Below are 13,383 nucleotides of genomic sequence, written 5' to 3'. Positions count from 1 at the left end.
CCTGGGTTAGAAAAAAACAGGACAAAGATGAAACGCCAATAACCTGGAGACAGAACTGGGCTAGGGTCTCCAGCTTTATCATTGCAGCAAATAACAATCTCTCCAAACCCCAGTTTCCTTCGTTACCTCTAAAATCAAAGTGCTCAGTTCAGAGGGCTGTAGTGGGGACCAAAAGACATCATGCATGTAAAGGACCTCATACAAGCACATAAGTAGCATTCAACAAATGGCAGCTGTAATTATACCCACGATCACTCGGTATTCCCAGCACCTTGCTAAGGCAGAGCCATTTCCGATGCCTTTCAGAGTTTCTCATCTCTTTACCTGTCAGAGCCCAAACTTTCTAAGACAGAAAAAAATCAGGGTGGACATAAGACTCCTGGAAAATGGTCTCAGGTGACAAGTGGGCAAAGCATGCCATTTGCCTCCTTATTTTACCAAGCACACCCACGATAAGGGGTCAGATATGGTGACGAAGCTCTAAATAACAGCAACTACAACAGCGAACACTACTGAGTGCATCCTCAACAGTACACACACTTTAACAGATTTAATGAGATCAAAAAGGCTGTTTCCACAGGATTCATGGACAAACTCAAGCAGAAGGGAAAACAAAATGGCAAAAACTATCACCAGAGAAAGCATCTCCTGCTTCTCCTGGACCACCTCTGGAGAAGCAGCGGGGTATCATGACCCACACAACCAACGCCTCGTGCCACGGCAAGCTGATAAAGTTCTGGGTCATAGGCACAGGACTCCTCTGCCACAGCCCTGTGATTTGCTGAGCACACTTATTCATGCAGCACCCAAGCCTGGCTTACAAGGGCAGTGCATAAAAACCCAAATGGACCTCAGAAATATCAGAGGCGGTACTAAATATTCTGACATAAGTACACGTGTGTGTGTGTGTGTGTGTGTGTGTGTGTGTGCATGGACTCTCTGGACGCTGCTGCTAAGCTTCTACACAAATTCATCCAGTCCTTCAGAGCCACTCCCCAGAACCGTCTGATATTTCTCCATCAATTATAACTGGCATTCTGTCTCTGGTTCTTTAAGAAATGTCAAATGGTATTAAACCTACTAAACAGAAGCCCTGGTCAAAACATCCATCAGCACCCAAGGATCAAGCCAGAGTCAAATGCTTGAGGGAAGGAAGAGGAAGGAAAGGTACCAATGATCTTCAAGTCACCTTCCCCCTCAGGTCCGCACACAGCCCTCAAGGGTTTGCGTGAAGACACACCCAGGTATGGCAAGGACCATGTCCCCACCTCACCTCCATCACCACCACCAGATTTCCAGAGAGCATCAATGCAGGCCAGGAGAAGCAATTGTCACTCCAGTTCTTGGTGGCGGGGCGAGGGAGGAATTCCTTCTTTAGATTCAGGAATACCTTGAGAAGCAAATTCCCAACGCCTCATCTACAGCACACCCAACACTAAGCCAGAAAAGGTTACAATACAATACGCCTGGCCCCGTAATGACTGCGAAATACAAAGCAACCACCGTCGCTGCTCTTAAAAGACGAACACCACATCCCAGGTACAGGGTGCACCTGAAGATCCTGAGTTCTGACATCTTTCCTGAAAGGCAAGATGTAGCCAAGTCCAAGATGTCGGCAGACAGCACAGCCAGGGCAGCAGCAGGAGTCAGGGTAAGGGACCCAGCCACCCAGTACCCAGTAGCAGGAAATGCCTGGAGGAAGGACTGTCTACCGCCTGAGCTGGTTCTGAAGGGAAAACAGGAATGTCCCAGCCAGAAAAATAAGGAAACGGTGAGCGAGCAGGATGAGAGGTATGTGCATAGCTCGAAGGGTTCAAGGGAGAAAACTAAGGATTTAGGGATTGGTGGTGCCTGAGACGGGGGTGGTGGAGGGGTGACAAGGAGGCTAAGGCAGGGGCGGATTGAGAACAAGCTTTGCACATCCTGATGAGAAAGGTGGATGTGTTCCCGTGGCTGATTGTGAGGGAGTAAGGGTAAGTACACAGAACTGTCTTCAAAAACACTCTTTCCTTAAAGATGAGAAATGATGACTCTCTATCTCTAAGTGATTGGACCATCCTGTTTGAAAGCTCTTGTTATCCAGAATGACTGACTACCATTTCCAAAGCCTGCACTATCATCTGGCAGCGAGCGGCAGAGAAGCACTGGCAGTCTCGGGGCCAAGGCACACACCCCATTTCTAAGGTGAGCCCAGATGTGAGAGCTCTGAGCATTTTGCTCAAAGCTCTCCACAGTTGTGTTGGGAGCCACTCATGAGGAAAAGGCGAATTTTCTCTCTTACATCCCATATTGGGTATCATCCAAGATTGGGGGGAAATGGTTGTTCTACAAAACTCTGGGCACATTTCAACAACTCCCGCCTCCCCAGGAAGAGAGTGTACTTCACCAAAGCCCCATCCCCAGCCCAGCCAGAGGAGAAAGTGCTACTTTAAGAACTCCTGGTTAGGTCACAAGTGGACTTTATTCCAATGAGGTCACTTTTCAGTGCACAGCACAATGAAAATCATCTCAAACTTCAGATGCTCATAAGCCTATGATTTATATGGAGGAAAAAATTCAGGGGATTCTGTCCACTGTGTCCTATGCAACAGTTATAGCCCAGAGCCCTTAGAATGTCATATATTGCTATGGTCTGAGTAGGACCCCTCCAAAAGCTCATGCATTGGAACCTTAATTCTTCACTGTACCCGTGTCAGGAGGCAGGCGGCATCTGGATCATGGTGGGTGCACTCCTGAGTGGATTAATACTTTTCTCATGCAAGTGAGTTCAGACTTTCACAGAACTGGGGTTTGACTTCCCTCTTCTCTTTCTACAAACTCCTGCTAAACCTCTGCCTTCCACCATCCACTGAAGCAGCACAAAGCCCTCACCAGAAGCCAAGCAGATGATGGCGCCATGCTTTTGAATTTCCCAACCTCCAGAACTCTAAGTCAAAATAAACCTCTTCTTAAAAGTTACCCAATCTTGGGTATTTCCTTATAGCAGCAGAACACAGACTAAGACATCAATGAACTGGTGCAAAGTCCCATCCAGTGGCCTCTCAGCCTCCATCTCTCCCTACTCTAATCTGTCCCCAGCACTGTCCTTCATCTTCCTATAAGACAGCTTTCAATATACCCTCACCCTGATCAAAAGTTACCCTGCCTTTCCAATTCCCACAGCCCTAACCTAGACTCCCAAGTTCATCTGCTAAAAGAAACCCAGGCAACTGGATGAATGAGGGAGCTCCACAGCTCTATTCCTGCTGTCCAGCAGGAACCTGCATATTGCAAGGGCTTGGTAAACGTTGGCTTGGCCAGTGAGGGAACACCATAAAGATACAGTGTCACAGGGCCTATGTCAGAAAGGAGAGACTACAACCAGACAGGGATGAGAGAGAGGATGGTGGGCTTGCTCCAGCAAAGGCAACAGCATCAAGGTAACTCAAGCTGGAAGGCAAGGGGCTTTGCTAGGCAACAGACAATAAGCCTGGGGCGGGGTCATCCCTGAGATCCTAGACCACAGCCAATAGGCTAGAGGTGTAGAAATCAAGGGTGTGGTCAGCCCTGAAATACTAGACCACAGCCAATAGGCTAGGAGTGGAGAAGTCAGGGGTGGGGTCAGCACTAGAGTAGGAGTCCTTATCCTTGCTTCATACTCCCAGGTGCGAGCCCCGGGCAAGCCTCAGCTTCCACACCTGGGAAGTAGGAAAGTAAGATCCTCAGCTCACAGGGATTCTGTAAGGATGAGATGACTTTAAGTGACCAAATGGAGGCATTGCCCAACACAAAGCAAGCACCCAAGAAGGCCCTTTTAGCTGTGGAACAGATGAATGTGTGGAAGAGGAGGGGAGGGGCTGAGGACGCGCCTGGAAGGTAAGTGTGCGGTGTGGAAGGCAGGGCCGCTGCCTCCGTGGGGAGCCTGGGCCACTGGCCCCGGGATAATTCTCTTTACGGCCCTGGCTTTAGTGTCCACCGCTGTAAAATGCAGGGGTTGGTCTGAACGGCTCCGAGTTCTCCTCCGGGCTTGGTGGTATCTCAGCACAGCACCTCTACTTAATCAGCAAAGCCATCCGCCAGAGCTGGCGACACCTGAAACCCAGGTGGGGGACCTGAAACCCAGGTGGGGGCATAACAGAGAAGGGGGGGGGGAACCAACGTGGCAGAGAAGGGCTCTGCCCTCGCTCCATTCCCAGGCCCACCCCACCCTCCTCACAGAGACCAGCAGGAAGGGACCACCGCACCGCCACGCCCATCATCACCAGCACTGAAAAGACCACCTTCTGCAGTCACCCGAGGCCTGTGGCTCTGCAAATGCTTCCCAAGGCCTTTCCAAGACATCGTGGCATGTACAGGCTCCAGAGCATGCCCACTCTTCTCATTCCAGACAAGCCAGGATCCCTCCCAACCCGGAGGAGAGAAAACTCAGGATTGTTTTGCTATTGTACTTTGCTTGCTTTCTCCCACAAAGCCGTCCATGTTAGAACAGCAACAATGGTCCCTCACAGAATTCCGATGGTGAATATGAAATGTCCTTCCTATTTTTAAAATGCAAGCTTCCTGGAGTGGCCTCAAGGAGTCCAAGTCTATGCTGATATCACCACTTAAATCTACTGTCATTTTGTAAGGCGCCCACCTCTCCCTCACCCTACTGTCTTTGTGAAAAAGCCACTATTCACAACTTCAACACACCATTCAGAGCAGACACAATTACCTATTTAATGCAGACCTACTAAGCACCAGGCAGCACCCCACCTGTCACTCTGCCTGCTCCTCCTGTGGTTCCTGAAGCAACCACTAAATGGCATTTTCAGATGAGAGCTGATGTCTGTCAACCAGGCTGGGATGCAAATAGTGCTGGTTTATTACAACCTGCACAATTTTCTGGAAACTAAAGGGAGTAATGGATGGTTCCAGTTAGCTACAATAATGTTAACCTTACTCAATAATAACAAATATGTGTCTCGTGTATCCAAGGCAGCTGAAGCAATTCCTAACCACAGAATGAACACTCAGGAGTCCAGGATTCCCTGTTAAATATAAATTTCAAAAAAAGAAGAAAGAAATCTCCACATACCCATATTCTGCTATAAATCCTCCTAAATTCTAATGCTATGGTGGAAAGCTGGGAAGATCAGCCGGGCCCCTTCTTCCCAATTGGCCTTCATAATTCAGAAAAGGACTGTGTTAAGAGCAAAGCTCTCCTAGTAGTGAGGGCTCCATTTCCATCTGTGTCTACTGCCTGTCCTAAGCACAGTCCATAATGCGACAAGAGAGGCTCAAATTATAGGTGAGACTGCACTTTCAATTCCAGCACCAGCCTGTGATTACCTACAACTCCAGATTGCCCAAAATTACCTCTGGAGCCTTAAACGCCTCCATCTTATTCCATTTCTACACCAAATTCTTTTTTTTTTTTTTTGAAATTTCCATAAGAGATAAGGAACCAAAATAATAATAATAATAATAATAAAGTTTTATAAGCCCTAGACAAATGTATTAAGTGAAAGAAGAACCAGTGGACACTCATGAATGCTATTTTTACATGTCTCATCCACGCTTCCACTACTTTAGCTGCAACAAAATGATTTCCATGTCTTCATTGTTATGAAGACTCTGAATCCTGGAAATTCTTACCTAATTTACTTTTAAACTGTTTCTATTTTTGAAATATTCTTAGAAGTATAATGTGAGAGTGGGTGAGGGACTCCTGTACATAGGGAGTTATGATTTTTCCCTACAGGAAGAATACAGTTAATAATACAGTTAAATAATCAATCCACCCATGGAGTCAAGAATAAGTGACTCCATGTGACAGTTTAGCAGTTGTGACTGTTTATATTTCCTGTACTTCTTCCTATAAAAATATTCATCAGTAGATGAATGTATTGGGTTATATCTTAAAAAAAAAAAAGATTTCAGTTTATGTCTAAAAAGTCCTTGGTTGTAACAAACAGGTGAGGCTCCCCAAAGTGTCCATCATGATTATGTTAATCAAATAATTTCAAATACAATAAAGGAACTAGCTATTAAAAGGAGGCTTGCAATAAATCCCTTTTGTAAAACAAAAATCCTTTTGTCCTCAAATAATTACTTCTCTTAAATTACTTGGTTTTAAAATCAGATTTCATATGCCAATTCTCTTGAAATAGAGAGCTCGCTCACTTAGCTTCAATACTGAAATAATAATGCAACACACCTAACATTTACATTGCACTTACTCCAGATCTCCTCCTCCTAATGGACAATGCCCTCCACCCCCAGGAGGCCAGTGGTGGTGAAGAGCCTCTTAGAAGCAACTCACAAATTTGGAGGCTCAGAAACAAGTCATTTGCATTTTTCCTGACCGGCACAATTGTTCTTCCGCTCTATTTTTCTTCATAAGATCTCTGCCTTCATATTAACCCAACAGCTCCCCTACAAGGTCAAAAGGAAGGGATTCCCTTTCCAAGTTGCAGTCCAGGCTTCCGCAAAATCTTGAAGGATCAACTCAGTTTGTATCCACTAAATTTTGAAACAATTGAAACAAGTCAACTTTTTTTTTTTTTTTTTTTTTTTAATCGCAAAGCACTTGGTTCTCAAGTGGCAACTTAGGAACAGTGCAACATTCCAGGATCAACAGGTTTCCACAGTATGAGGTAAGCAGGCAGGGCTAGCAGTGTAGGTGGAAATGCCTCCTGTATGGGAGGGGTTGCAATGCAGTCTGCACTATGCAGAGTCTAAGGCCAACACAGCAAAGACTGCAGTTCTGTTCATTGGTGGTGCCTTCTGGCCATGTTTTATATTTCAAGATAAAGTACACCTTTGACCTGGCCAGGCCTCTTCCCATTTCACAGCCAGTAAGCTAAAACCCTAAGGAGTAGTCTGAGCTTTGTCGCTAACTGGCTCGGGTGAGCCCTTTCCCTCACTTGGCGTCTAAATTCCTAGTTAGTAGATAAATAATGCTTTACTTATTGAGACAGTGCCTGGAAAATCCAGAGATGTCAAGAAGCATTCTAAGGCCACAGAGCAAGTTAGCATAGGCTGAAGCAAGACCAGTCCCCAGATCTCCTGATTTTACTTAAACCACCCTGTCTTCTACTCTACAAAGGGGCAAAGGCAAGCATGAGAGCAAGAGCACTTTCAACTTTTACCACCTCTGTCCTCTGGCTCCTGTTTCTGAAAATATACTTGATCCTGGAGACCACCACTGTAACTACAATTTTCCATTACCTCTAATATACTCCAGGAAATTACAGCATTGCCTATATTCCTCACCATATATGGTCAGCCCTCTAGATCACTGGGTTCTGGGGTTTTGCATCTCAGGATCCAACCACCTCAGATGGAAATCATTCAGGAAAAGAACTTTATCTATACAGAACATGTTGACTTTTTTTTTCTTGTCATTGTTGCCTAAACAATACATTATAACAACTATTTACACAGCATTTACATTGTATTAGGTATTTTAAAAAATCTAGAGATGATTTAAAGTATATGGGAGAACTGCAAAGATCAGATGCGAATACTATGACATTAAAATAAGCAAACTGGTCATATGTGGATCTTAGCATCTGCAGGGGCATCCTAGAAGCAAACCCTACAGATGCTAAGGCTAAGGGATGGATGATTATAGTTCCCCAACCCACAAAACATGCATACATACACACTTCTACTCTCAATATTATAAATCTCTTCCTTTCCAACAGCAAAGAAAGTTTAGGCCAGAACTGAAATAATTATAACACAAGAACCTTGTTCAAGTGTTAAATGCAACCACAACTCCATCCAGAAACAAATTTGACAAAATGGAATTTGTTCTTATAGAAAAGAGGTTTTTTTTTTTCATACTATATCATTTGTCAAGTTACATTGTCATTTTTCCCACTGCTGCATAATCACATAATGAAAACCCCACATGTAATTCATGTACACAAGAGGGCAGACTTAGGGTTGATGGGCACCCCTTGTCTGCATTGCTAATAGTTTTTGAAAGAACAGGCAAAATGCTATATGTAGAAGGACAATGGACCCCCCAAAAGGAAAGAAATAGAAAAATCTTTTTCTGTATTTAATAACAATGTGGATTAATCAACTAGTATTCTGGGATTTTATCCAGCAACCATTTTTGCCACCATTTGAATCCATAGAGCATGAAGCTGTAACACAGTCCTCAGCAGAGAATTCTATCAAAGTATTGCCCTTCTAGCACCAAGCTTGCCTTTTCTGGAACATTTCACCTTTTAGTCACACTAACTACTGAGTACTCTCCGTATACACTAGACACATTGAAGTTCTCATGCTGTCTGTCTACCTGGGACTCACTTCCTTCCTACTATCCCTGCAAGCTCAAAGTCATCCTTTGAACAAACCTGCATGCTAGTCCTTAGCTTATAGCAATAGCTAACCGTCTGCCTCCCCTAAAAGACTAGAAGCTAAATGCAGAACCTCTATGACCACAGTATAGCACATGGCACCTGCCACAGTGTAAATGTTCACTTAATGTTAAATTAAAAGGAGAAATGTATTCTAAAATATATGTAACAAACTGCCTTCTGCCTATCACTCACTCATCAAATATCAATGTCACAAAGAGATGGTGAGTACCTCTCAATGTCAAATACTCCAGAGTGGAGCAGGGAGACCTCATCAACACTAGCAGATTCTGTGAGGTAGCTGTATCCCCAAGGTGCATCAATGGCAGGGGCCTTGAGCTTTCAGTCCCTTGGGTCACATGCCCCAAAGCCTGTATTGCTCCCTCTTCTCAGAGAATCTCTGTCCACAAAGATACCTTCACCTTGATCATGGACCTCAAGAAAAGCCAGCATGTTGTCTCACTATTTCTGTATCTCTGCAGCCTCTCCTGTCTCAATTCACAAGACTTCAGTCATGCCTTAGAACACAGCAAATATGCCTCCAGGATCAGTTTTCATTAGTCAGGGCTCAATGGCAAATGCATTGGTATTTTCCCATTCCAATCTCTTACCCCTTGGCTATACTGCACCTACGAGAATCAACCTACAAAGCCTAATAGTAGAAATAAAGCTTTATGCTGACCATTTTTCCTACACAACAATAATAGCTCCCCTTAAACTACCTATGTGCTATACAGATGAGCAAAGGGTCACAAACACAGTCTAACAGATTCCAGAGTTCAAGGAAAGGAAATAACTCAGGCAGGTTTGCAGGCCCCACACAGTCTCCTTATACATGTTGAGCTGGACCTTTTAGAATGCTGTAAGACCTAAGTCTTGGTGGCATTCACCTTTTTCATGTCAGTATTCTGAAATGAGCAGTTATTTTTAGATTCTACCTCTTACCTTTCATGTCTTCCCACCTCTGGGGTCAGCTTTGATAAAACGCAGTTATTGTGAGTAGGCGGGGGCAAGAGGGCTTAGTTCTTCAGGGAACCAATTATCTTGTAATTCTGCTGTAAGAATCAGACACTAATGATTTAATACTGTTAAAAGTACAGAACATATCCCAGAGAAAAGTGCAACCACACCATCAAATGTTAACACCTGCATAAGACGCGTACTTATAAAAACATGACAGCAAGAAAGTTTTAAGTGTGATAGAGTTAATTTTAGGGATGTTTTGAAGTATTGTGATTTTATGAAGACTGTGTGGGGTATGCAGTCAAAAACCTGTAAGGGGAACTTCTGATTACAAATAGGAAATTTAAAATTGGCATGGTTAAATGTCCAAAGGGTAGAATTTGCAGGAGCATCCATCTTCCCAAAACGCGTAGCCCTTATATACTTAGAAGCAATAAATGAGTCTTTCAGAATTTCACAAAACACTTTGCAGTTAACTAGTTCTAAGTTGTCCAAATGACACTTTAGATGTGAGAGGCCTATTGTTGAAGCGTTCAGAATCCATTCATTAGTGCAACCGCCTGTTGGGTACCGAAAAGTCAGGTTCATGAGCTCTAAAAGATAAGCTACAGTGCTTTGTAACATCAGGCTCTGTGCTTTCTTCATTGGCCATGGAATAGAAAACTAGTCCCCTCTAGTGTCCTGTAGGTGGCTGAAGGATGGAGACACTACAGGACCCGCCCTCCTGCCTTCCATATCAACTTCAGGAATCAAGGGAACCCTTGACAACCTTCCCAAGAGACAGAAACACTTCCAAAACCGAAGACGAGATAAAAACAAAACAAAACAAAACAAAACCCTTCATTTCATTTCTAAGACCCTTCCAGTTGTAGTTGACAGTGAAAGGAATCTGCATTCGCTTGCTTCAAAACCTCGTCCAAGACGGAAAAGCAAAGAGGATCTACACTCGCTGGCAGCTACTGCTCACCCCAGACCCGTAGGATCCTTAGAAACCTCTCTATTCTACTAGGCGGATTTGTTGCCACAAAGATCTAAATCGTTTGCTTCCTTCCTGGAATGGAATTAACAGGGCCAGGCTTGATAAATGCGTGTTCTCCTCAAGCAATTTTCACTAAAGTAGAGCACTCTTGAAAACTAGAGGTACTTAAGAGATGTGTGAAAACCTAAAGCAGGTTTCTTTAGCTCCCCCCCCCACACCCAGCGAGGCCCAAGCATGCCAGAGAGTAATTCATTCATGTCACCCATTTGTGAGAGATGAAAAAGAAACCACCACTGTTCTTTTCCTAATTTAGAACCTGCCCTTATCTTCAGTCTATCAAAGCTGATCCTGAGGTGGGAAGACAGGAGAGGTGAGGAGGAAAATTAGCCTGAGGTGCCTGCCTCCAGGAGTGAATAAGCACTTTGGGTCTCCACCTGGGTCAGAGAGAGGGGGATCTGCATTTAGGGGATGCAGAAGGACGCCCCCACCTGCCCCCACCATGAAGCCCCTTGAAGGAAGCAGGAGCCCGGGTTCTCTCTGTTGGGGCACTTATGTAAGACCCTGTAAAACTTCCTGTGACATTCACAGAAAATGTAAGCCGCTATTTTGCTCCCTCAGGAGATGATTTTAATGGACTGAGTGACAAAATTCACGGATTCGGAATTCAGCAGAAACCTGCCCAACCGAAGTACATCAGCACAGGGACAGGAGAAAAATCCATCCCCATTAAACAGGGTCACCCGGGGGATGGACTGAGTGTGTGAGAGACAATCTGTTCCTTCCGAAGTGACCCATTTAAAATCTGATGGTTCCTTGGGAAGCGCATAGGTTTAATAAATTTGAAACAGGCAAGGACAGGCTTGTAAAACCAGGTCCTTTAAAAGGAGCGTTTAAAAGAAGATAATAATGCGATGAACAAAATAACTGAAGGATGCACAAACTTTGGAATCCTCACTCCAACCTTCAAGCAGTGACATTTCCAAGAATGCCTGGGCCAGTATACATTGATCACTCCTTGCAAGAAGCTTTGTCTAGCACAACTGACAAAGCTCCTGGAGTTTTCGCCTACAGATGCTGTTGCCAACCACACACTCTATCCTAAAAAGGGACTTGCAAGCTGTGACTGCTCACCACCAAATTGGCCTCTCTGCAACAAGAAGCAAACAAAAGTTTATAGCATCACTCCAGGAAAGAGAGGTGAGTAGCACAAAGAGGGACCTGTCCAAACACAACAGGCTCCCCAAAGCACAGGTGCTCAACCAACAAGCCCAGGCAGGGGGCCACAGGGCCGAGCACATCACCTCACGCTGTTAAAGGGAAACTTCCTGGCTTGCTCCCCATCAGCAGTTTGTTTGCCTGGAGCCTGGCAGGCCCTGAGGGAGTCCAGGACATCAGAGACTAGGGTCTTCCACCTCCAGCCCCTCCATTGCTCCCAGCCCAAGCAACAGAGGGTTTGACCGCCTGCCTTCCTCTCCGCTGGCATCCCAAGCACAGTGGGTACCAGCCACAGGTTCAGAGAACTTGTCCAGCGTTGCTCACCAGAGCGCCCCCGCGGCGGCTCACTACCTCCCAGAGCTCTTACCTTGGCCGTGACTGCCCCCAAGCAGAGGGAGACCGCGGAAGAGCTGGGTGGCGTGGAGATGCTGCCGCCTACGAGGAGCAGGGAGTCCAAGTCCGGGTCCAGGCAGGTGCTGCCCTAGTCCCAGCAGCGGCGCCAAGAGCAGACTTCGGGACAGCCCCGGGCTGCAAACGCGACAGGAAAGGTCCGGATTGCCCAGGCTGAGCACTGTCCCTTCCTCTTCCTCCCGGGCCGCCGCCTGGAGCTGCTTTCTGCCCGGAGGACTCTTCCAAGCCAGGGGCGCCCCGCATGAGCTGGGGCCTGGGTCCGCTGCCGGGGCGGGCTCCACCTCTCGCTCGCCCCGCTTCGCTCCTTCAGGGCAGGGCCTGCCCGCAGCCGACCGGGTGAGGCGAGCGCAGCCGCGCCCCCAGCTTCGGCCGCCCCAGCTCCAGCGCAGCGGCGGGGCAGAGGCAGCCGGGCCGGGCCGGGCGCCGAGCGCGGCGGCGGGGGTTGGGGGGGGGCTGCAGCCGACCGCGGCGCCTCCTCCCCCCGGGCCTGCGCCGCCCGCCCGCGGCTTCACGAGAAGGCGCTGGAGAGGGCCTCGCCCCGGCCTGGGGCGCGGGGCCGGGGGCGCGGGGCCGGGGGTGGCGCTCCGGGAAGGTCACAGGAGCCGAGGCGCGGCGAGCGGAGCGCGGCACGGTGGGTGCGGGGAGCCGGGGAGGGCGGCCCCGCCGCCAGGAGCGCTCGCCGGCCTCGGCCGCGGTGCCTCCGAGGAACGCCGGCTTCCCGGAGCGCCCGGCACTCGGAGCTGAGCGGCCGCTGCAGCCGCCGGCGGCAGCCGGGCGCCGCTGGCCGGAGCCGGCGCGCGATCCGCGATCCCCGATCCCCGCCTCCCTCCTGCGCCCGGCAGGCTGGGGCCACCGCGCGGGGGCCGGCGGGGGGGCGCGCTGGCGGGCTCTGGGGTCCGGGCTCCGGGCTGGCCCCGCCGCCGCCGCGTGCCCTGAGCGCCGGGCTCGCTCAGCAGCTGCAGTGACTGTGTGTCTGTGTCATGTCTGTGCAGCTGGGGGGGACCTCGAGCCCGGCCGGGTTCCGAGTGGGGGCGGGGCCGGAGCCCGCCTCGGTGCCCGCCCCCAACCCCGTGACCTCGCGGCCGACCAATGGACAGCGCCGCTGCCTAGGGACCCAGAGCCCGCCCTCACCTAGGCTCCGCCCCCCGATAAGGCTCCTCCCTCCCACTTCTTCTGCTGGCTGGCCAGCAGGCGGAGGCAACACCCGGAGCTGGGATCCCGGGCCGGATCGCGATGAAAGGGTGCTGGCTGGGAGCTCCCCGCCCTTCTCCCCCCACCCGGGCCGCTCCCGGCCGCCTCGGGCTTGGCGTGCCTCACGGAAAGAGGGGGAAGGGAAGCGCAGCGGGTCCGCAGCTGCCGCTGTCGAGACGCTCACAGGCTGGCCGGGCGGTGCAGCCTGCCCACCCCGGTTTACGAAACAGCCGTCGTGGAAAGTAGGAAGTTCCCCCCTCCACCTTCTACTGGGGCCGCGTTCTCTGG

General features: G+C 48.6%; 1 protein-coding gene across 4 annotated transcripts in view; it reads right to left on the bottom strand.

The window, feature by feature from the left end:
• Positions 1 to 12,321, bottom strand: part of Large1 (LARGE xylosyl- and glucuronyltransferase 1) — a 506,960-nt gene extending 494,639 nt beyond the window's left edge. For 2 of the 4 annotated variants that reach the window (XM_077798429.1, XM_077798430.1), the window contains exon 1: positions 11,861 to 12,315. The gene's annotated coding sequence lies outside the window, so the exon portion shown is untranslated. Of the gene's footprint in view, positions 1 to 11,860 lie in introns of all 4 variants that reach the window. The other 2 variants (XM_077798432.1, XM_077798433.1) reach the window with 2 other exon arrangements.
• Positions 12,322 to 13,383: the final 1,062 nt, after the last annotated feature.

Source organism: Urocitellus parryii, chromosome 5 (assembly GCF_045843805.1).
Source record: "Urocitellus parryii isolate mUroPar1 chromosome 5, mUroPar1.hap1, whole genome shotgun sequence".
Classification (NCBI taxonomy): domain Eukaryota; kingdom Metazoa; phylum Chordata; class Mammalia; order Rodentia; family Sciuridae; genus Urocitellus; species Urocitellus parryii.
Note: the sequence above shows the minus strand (reverse complement) of the source record. Positions and strands in the feature narration are given on the sequence as shown.